Below are 8,540 nucleotides of genomic sequence, written 5' to 3'. Positions count from 1 at the left end.
TTGTGTGTGTGTGTGTGTGTGTGTGTGTGTGTGTGTGTGTGTGTGTGTGTGTGTGTGTGTGTGTGTGTGTGTGTGTGTGTGTGTGTAAATACTCTTAAAAGCTAATCTACCTTTAAATAATTGTTTTCCATTAAGTCTTTATCATCCAATCAAAAAAGAGAAAAGATTTCAAGACTTCCTGTCGAGTACGGCTTATCTTCGCAGTCCAGAGATTCATTTAACGCTGAGCTTAACTTCAAATGATTTTTGAGAAGGATATGGTGACCAAGAAGAAGAGGTCAGCCTTTTTCTTTCTGCCATGACACTTTCATGTAGGTCAAATAGCTTATAAGCAGCCCGGTATGGGGCCCTGCCTCTCATAGCTTGGACTTGTCTGGGGACACAGAAGAGACACAGAAAGGGGGATTGAATTCAAAGCACTGTGAGTACTGTTCTCTCAATTCCTCTATAATCCTCATGCTTACTAACTCATGAGCTAAGACTGTTCGGCAGCATCAGCTCTTCCAAGAATCCCATGTGTACTGAAGCTTCTGTGTTTCGGTCAATCTGCTGTACAGATTGCTTGAGAGATTATAGGCAGTCACCGGAAAAAAGATAAAATAACAAAGGTTTTCCCATTTGTCTCCATGCACAATGGCTTCCATGGCTTGAAACAAAAGCATAAAGAAATACAAAGGATGGTTGCGAATACAAAGAGTCAAATTGGTTTTCTTTTAGCTTGGCTTTTTAATGAACAATAAAATCTCTCAAAAAAACCAAACTACATATATATATCAATCAGAAGATGCAAAGTCACATGCAAAGTTTGCACCTGCAGTGAAATTAGACTATAGTCATCTGACTAATACGACAGTTGAGTTAGGGTCAGACAAATTAAAAATCTTATGGCACCTGTAAGAAGTCAGAACCTGAGTCTGACACTGAGGAGTGTCATTATGAAATCCAGCCACGCATCGGGAAAACTCGATTTATATTTTGGACAACTAGATATTAACTAACTCCTCAGGCTTGTCCACAGCATCAGCATTGCTGCTTAACTCCTACTGCTAGCTCTATCTTTTTCAGTGAGTTGGGGTTTGATCATTTATTTTTTAAAGTTTGATACCTTCAGATGTTTCTGATGTGATGACAGTATGTCACCAGATCTGTTTAATGTCAATGGAAGACACTCAGTTGAGAGTAGCTATTACCTGGTTATTCAGTGACAGAGTTAACTTCTTTGACCACTGGCCAATAAACACCAAAAATCATACCCATGTGAAAATGATGGAGCTTTGTGAACACTTAAGAAAGCCTTCCATTACACACATGTTCTTCACAATTGTGTGTATTTGTGGGGTTATGAATACCTGATGAAATCAGTGCTGGCATCCTCACACAGAAGTCATGATGAAAGAAGAAAGAGGCTTGTTAAAGCGGGTTCAATCACAGTGGAGATGCAAAGATAGAATCAAATAAAATAATGATTTCTTTTGTTTATTCAAGAATTCAACCAAGGATTTTTTGTATTTTTAATAATGAACTACACAAATGCCAGAAAAGAATTAAGCAGTTTGACTGTAAAAAAGTAGGTACTTGTGGTACTTATTTTAGTTCTCAGATTTTTGTCATATTTGGTCCGTGTTCTTGCTCCATCCTGCAGATTTAAAAGAAGAAAGTTTCATTACCTCTACTTACAGATCAGAAATCATTGATTTCTTTGTCTTTACTTTCATTTTGGGCCTTTTCCCAGCACTGTCAATGCAATTTGTTTTCTAAGTTCTCTAAAAACCATGAGTATTTTATGCAGACCAGAGCGGGGTCCTAAACAAAATCCTACCTGACCCATGAACCATGTAATCAATTTGTCATTGCCACATAAGACCCTAGTGCACTGCTATCCTACCTATAAAAATGCTCTCTCGCTCTCTCTCAATAAACCATAAGCAGGTGGACTGAACACATACAATGATGAAAACTTAATATTAGTGGAATTTTTTTCTGACATCAAACACAAGATACCTGACTCCTGCTTCAGATGTTTACTTTTTCCTTCCTCATTATGTGACCAGACAAGCACTTTGATGAAAGCCCCAGTTTTCCACATGAGCCCAAAGCAGGCATTCAGCTTACTTACACATCAAAACAGCTCCGATGCAGAAAAATCCACTAAAGTTGGTAACTGGGACGTGGGAATGAACTGCCGGGCTATTAAGTAAAAATAAGTAATTTAATCTCAATAAATCTTTGAAACAATGAGTACTGAAATGTAATGTTAATATAATAATTTAAAAACAAACAAATAAATACATTTTAAATATTAAATCATTGAAGAATTATGAATTAAGAATTAATAACTTCTCTACACATATGCTTTAAACTATTCTTCCTGCCATTGAGTTTAACGAGGGAGAAAACATACAGTTTAAAATGGATTATTCTTTGGGTGTGTGGGCAGAGGGGGTATTTTCACTGACAGGTGAGTGCGAACACCACCCATATTCCTCCATGTTGCAGATTAGCAGTGTGCCAGAGGGCGGAGACGCAAATGGGATCATTTCAAAGTGGGCTGTAACTACAAATCACAGAGATAGTGGGCGCAATAGTAAATCTTGTCGATGGATAGAGAAAAAAATGTGACTCCGTCTGCCCCGCTGTGGAATGTAGCATTGTCTCTGATAAGAGCGACGTCTCGTTGTAAAGCCTGAACATGCCGTGGAGGCAGAGGCCTTGGAATCATTGCTGATCTAATCATGCTACACTTTGACTTTGCATGTGTGCCAAAAGAGCTAGAAAGGGAGGGAAAGTGCAAAAATCCCCCGTAAGAAGGTGTTATTTAGGATTTTTATTGCAGAAACACTTCCAAGGTGTTCAGAGAAGACCAAAATGTCTTATTATTATTTTACTGAGAGCTGCCAAAAGATCTTTAGCTTATTTTGCAGTTTCTTTTGGATTCAGGTCACATGAGCACTCCCACAAAGCTAAAATGGGAACTGCCATTCATGGTCAAAGCTAATAAATTACAGAAATAATTCAAATCCATCTCTAATCTGGAATAATAATAAAAGAAAAGCCAGCAATGTGTGTCATAATGTACTATCAGCCATGCCAAATATAGCTTACTAACCAGTGGTAACACAGAGTTCAAGGAAAATCTGGGGATAGAAAAGGTCTTACAAACTCTCAGCTCGCTGTGTTTATGAGAACCTTTCCTGAAACCCTGTCAAAATACCACCTGTAGTTCCAAAACCAGCCTGGAGCTATCGAAAATAACTTGCTGTTTTTCTTTGGACAATGTAAAAGACCACAGCTGTACAGATACTCAAAATGCAATCATATCTGGGTTAGTAGTTAAATTCCTGCATATTTTCCAACTTACACTGCTTGTTGGCTTTTTAGCAGCGAAAAGTAAAAAATGTTCAAAAAATTTCAAAGTTGGAAAGGTGTGAGAAGTTAGGTGTCTTTAAGAGCGTAATGTTTAGAAGCTAAATTAGAAGCCTAAAATAGTTTATCTTCACAAGACATGACAACTATTGCAAGATGCTGTCTTATGATATTCCTGATGAATCAATGTCATTAGTCAGTATTTACTTCTACTTTTGCCATACTTGTTGGCTTCTGTGGGAGACCTGGGTAAAAATAGAGCTTTTATTTATGTATTTCCTGCCAGGGTCTTTATGAGTGTAACCAAAACGCTGTTTGTTTCCTCACTGCTGATTTGTTTCCTCTTGATATGCACAATGTAAATTCTCAGGATGGGGATCAATGGTAATTGGCCACCTGAGGGCAATAACTCTAGAGCAAGTGGAAAACGTAGGGACTGAATAATTTTGTGGCAAAATCAGACCCAACGGAGGATTGTTAATTATGTAAACTCTGTATATTCACTGACAGACACATGTTGAGCTGGAGTTTTGTAGCACAACTCAAAGATTTGGGAACTAGAGCTCTTACATAGCAGAAAAACAGAACAGAAACTGATAGCTTAGAAAAGAAAAAGACTCTGTCTGGGACTTTGGTGCCAGTCCTGCAACATTTGTACAAAAAAGAAAGACTCAAAACATTAGAGCAGATAGCAGAGTTCCCCGTTGTCACAACCTTGTAAATTAAGACTGACAGCCAGCATAACAGCGACCTGAGCCTCACCACTCTCAAATGTTATCAAGGCCTCAACAGAAGCTCGGCCCTGTGATCTTTTCCACTTCCCTGTTTGCAGGTACGTTGACCCTGCCCTGACCTCGTAGACATTTGAGTAACCTTAGTTTACTTGTCGAGTCAATAGGGCAAAAGGAACAGATGGGTCAAAGGTCAACCTGTACATTTCATGCTCTAATTTCGCCTTTACAGCAGAAGCCTCCAGGCCTGAAAAATGAAGCCAGTGAGGAAGTGACACAAACTGCAGTTTCTGTATTGGCCACACGAGGCTGGCCCTTAAAGACAGTCCTTCCACCTTAAGCTGTCCAACACTACAACAGAGAAACACCAGAGCAAGAGCAAAAATTCCTTTAATTTTAAATATGTTTATATTGTCTATTCTGTAAAATAGTCAGATTGTCTATTCTTAATAATGTACAGAATTCACCTGCTTGCTGCTACTACTGCACATTCACCTAATGTATATACTATATATATAATGTCCCCCCCCCCCCATTTGTCAAGGAGCGTGTCAGGTTACATTTCACTGTGTGTTATACTCGTATAACTATGCATGTGAAAAATAAAGAAACTTGAACCTTGAAAAAAAGTGGTTTGGATCTCTAATGCTTATTTTCATGTTCATGGCAATTTTACAGGCACGTTTTATTTTGTTCATTTATTCTTCATACAAAACAATCAGTGTCAGTGCGCTTAGCTTCGTGTTAAATACAAACAGTATAAGCTGCTCTTGGCTGCTCCCTTATTAGCAGTTGTTTTTTGGAAGTTGTTGTTTTTTGTTTGTTTTTTTAATCCAGGAGGCCTTCTGACACAACTTCAAATGGGATTTCTGTCTCCAGATGGAATTGAACCAGTGGCCTTTCACTGACCAAGTAACTATGTAAAACTACACTGTGGAGCTACTGCCAACCAATAGCTTTAAACAGTCTGTTCGCTTTGGCATGTCCCTTTTGAATACTAAGGTATAAAGTATATCAGGACTTCCTCTTTGATTTTATATCACATCCTGCTTATTGTTGGATGGACTAAACCACACAGATAGGTGCTTGGATGGATGCAAAGTCCTTGTATAACTCTTTATTTTTATTTTTATTTTTCTAATAATATACAATAAAACTAGGATAAACACTTGTCAACCTAAACCTTTTTAGTTCAGTTTACTGCCTCCAAGGAATTACAGTAGGAGGGGGGAAATCAAGAACAGCACACAGATAGCATGGACATATGGACATAACCACCTCACAGCCTCTGGCGTTGCCTTGCCCTGGACACTTCCTGTTGGGCCACTCCTCTCCTTTAGTTGTGGGGGATGCTGGGTGTCAGTGGAGTCTAGCAGATCTGTACTTAGCACTAGGTGGCTTTGCTTAGTGTGACTGTGGTAGAGCTTAGACAAGAAGAAGTGAGTTTGATGTTATCAAAGGAACTGGTTGGTTGTGGTTAAGGTGGGTGTCTGGAACCAGGCGGCAGCTGGCCATCTTAATGACCTTCTGTCATCAGGTAATTGCTGCTTTGGCTTCTGATCAAGACTTGTGCATTCCAGGATCCAGCAGTCATGATCAAAGTTGTTCTAAACCTAGAAATAACTTAATCCTCTCCGTAGTAAAGACTGCCTGATGAAAAATGGTTGCTGGGTTTCACTTTGGATTGAAGTGAAGCTTTCAGAGCTGGGCCTTCTTTACTTTCTTTAGTGATACTCTGTTTAGTGCCTTGTGTTGGACATAAAGTTGGAATTGATTGTTTTCTCTTTTTTCTTTCTCAACAGGTGATCCAGGTGATTGATATATGTATTTTCTGTCTGTTTGTTTTGTTGGTTTTTGCCCCTTATCACATCCCTCTTCCCCGCTCTTTTTTCCCCCTCTTTCTTTCTCCCTTTTCTTTTCCCCAGTCAAGTCTGTCCCGTGTTCAGCAAATGAAAATAAAATCAACAATAAAAGCAAAGGTGAATCAAATAGACCAATACGGCAAGGCTGGGATGGTCCATTTGGTAAAGTAAATCCGTTGGGCATCTTTCTTTACCTTTAGACAACAATTCTGATGGCAAAAGAACCAAACGGGACAGGCAAAAAAGAAAAAAAAGGAATTGAGGATTAACTGGTCTGGACAGATCAGCAGTGGAACGCTACCAGGGTCTGAGCCCTGCTGGCTCTAGCCACTTGTCACTCATGTCCTAATGACCAGTTTTTGATACTCTGGTCAGCCAAAGGACTTACCAGCTTCACACAGAATCTCATTGATAAGATGAATGAATTTATTCTTCATGTCACCAGAGAAATAGCTGGACACATCCTATAAGCCGCATTACAGATCAGTGGAATCCCTCAACTTTATTGGTCCTTCTTCCGTTCCTGCATTCCACTGATCGTTGGAGGTATGGTAACGAGTTTTCTTTCTGCAAAAAGTTAAGTTTGGCATGTTTTTAAAGAACCCTGACCATAATGCTCCGTGGTCCGTACCTTTAAGAAATCACAGCTGTTAGGCTTTGTGAATATCCTGCCGAGTTGCAAAACTGTTTGACAAAATCTGTTCCTCACCTGACAAGTCAGGTAAACACCTGCAAAACTATACAAAACTGTCTTTGTAGTCCTGCAACATCATTGCATCATTACGGTTCAAGCAATTAATCATACCTATATTCGCACTCTTGAAATAGATGACTAATATCTGCAGGAAGAAAGATTGCTTTCGATAATAGTTTGCAGGCCAAAAAGGTGTAATTACCACACCTGGAGCAGTTTCTTCATCTCCATTTGACATTAAGCAGAATGTATAAAATAAAAACAGATGATTTTTCAGGGTCTTCTGTGGTTTTTCATTTTTATCTTCATTTCACGTTAACACTGTAAAGTGCGGAATACCAAATTTCACACTATTGTTTCTACTTGACTTTGGTTTAATGCAATCCAGACTTGTTCTCTCTCATGTTTATTGCAATGTTTTGTCGTGTCCTTGTCAAAGCAACACTGAAGTAAAATGTTTCTGATAGAGCTAATTACTGGACAACAGAAGCGGACTGGCATGTTTTGGTCCTCTTTCATATTTTTGTTATTTTTTTTCAATAGAACAAGACTCATGAAATACACACGTAGCCCAAAACCTCGAAAAAATACCAATCTGTCAAATGTAATTGAAAATATGGGGTTTCTTTGCATCATGAAACAGAAGTGGATATTGTTACTTCCACCAAGGAGGTAGTGTTTGCATGCAGTGTGTAATTCGTTCTGCTTTTCAAGCACGATAACTTGGAAAGTTTTGCATGAATTCTAATAAAACCTTGTAGGGATGAAGTGGGGTCATGTTAACAAACCACTAAAATGTGAGTTAAGGCCAAAGTGATAATAACGGTATATAGAGCTATTTAAAACTATGTTTCTTACATATAGGGGCATATAGGGAATGACATATGATGATACTAAATATCACAATACTTTAGAGCTCTGACCTCGTCTTCAAGATCAAATAAGGTCAAACTTTCATGAAAATATATTTTACTTGTAGAAGTATGTTTCAGATTTTACCATCTTTGATTGTTTTGGCAACATTTAGGAATGAAAGTCGTATATTCTAAATTATATATTACTCACAATATAGTTTGCATCCAAATCACATTTGACCATTTAACTCACTTTTATATTTCAAATCCACGTTTTTTTCAAGTTGACACCAAGACGTGTTATATCTTTAAAGAAAAGTTTGTCAAGAGAAAGACACTGAGCTGCTTAGTTAGTTATAAATATACTGTAGTATAATATTATATATGTTCAAGTCATGCCCAGTTATTTAAATATTAATGCCTGGTCCTACATAATGTTTGTGTAATCAAAGTAAACATCTGTCACGTTACCCTCATCTGATTTTTAATGAACAACTAACTTCTTAAAGTTAAAGTAAAGATAGTTAAGAGTAATAATCAATAATGTAGAAAATTATTTAATTCTACAAAAAAACCACACACACGTGAAAAAAGTATAAATTACTGACATAAAAACACAAAAGGGACATAAACACTACCCAGTCATACTTTCCTGTGCCAAGAGAGGAGCCCTTCTTTCATTGTGTTTGCCTTCGAGCACTGACGGTCCATTTATGGCCTACAGTTCTCAGTGAGTTTAGTCCTGGTCACATGAGCCTGCTGTCACAACCATCATCACTGCAGAACAAAAGGTGTAAACAGCAAGCTCCTTGGTATATTTCTGTGTTTGAGCTCTTATGATTTCTTATCCAGTTGCCCTCAAATATGTTCCAACTTGGCAGCGGCTTCTGCCGAGGATTAGCAGCAGCTGTGGCTAACAGGCAATTGAATATTTATATACTGCTGAGCAGTGGCAAACAAAACTCTCTTTGAGAGTCAGCAGCTTGAGCTGTGAAATCGCTCTATTTATGCGGTTGTTTACATAACTCTGACAATA

Source organism: Pundamilia nyererei, unplaced genomic scaffold (assembly GCF_000239375.1).
Source record: "Pundamilia nyererei isolate P.nyererei 1_Seehausen unplaced genomic scaffold, PunNye1.0 scaffold00027, whole genome shotgun sequence".
Taxonomy (NCBI): Eukaryota; Metazoa; Chordata; class Actinopteri; order Cichliformes; family Cichlidae; genus Pundamilia; species Pundamilia nyererei.
The sequence above is the reverse complement of the archived record's forward strand: the minus strand, read 5'-3'. Positions refer to the sequence as shown.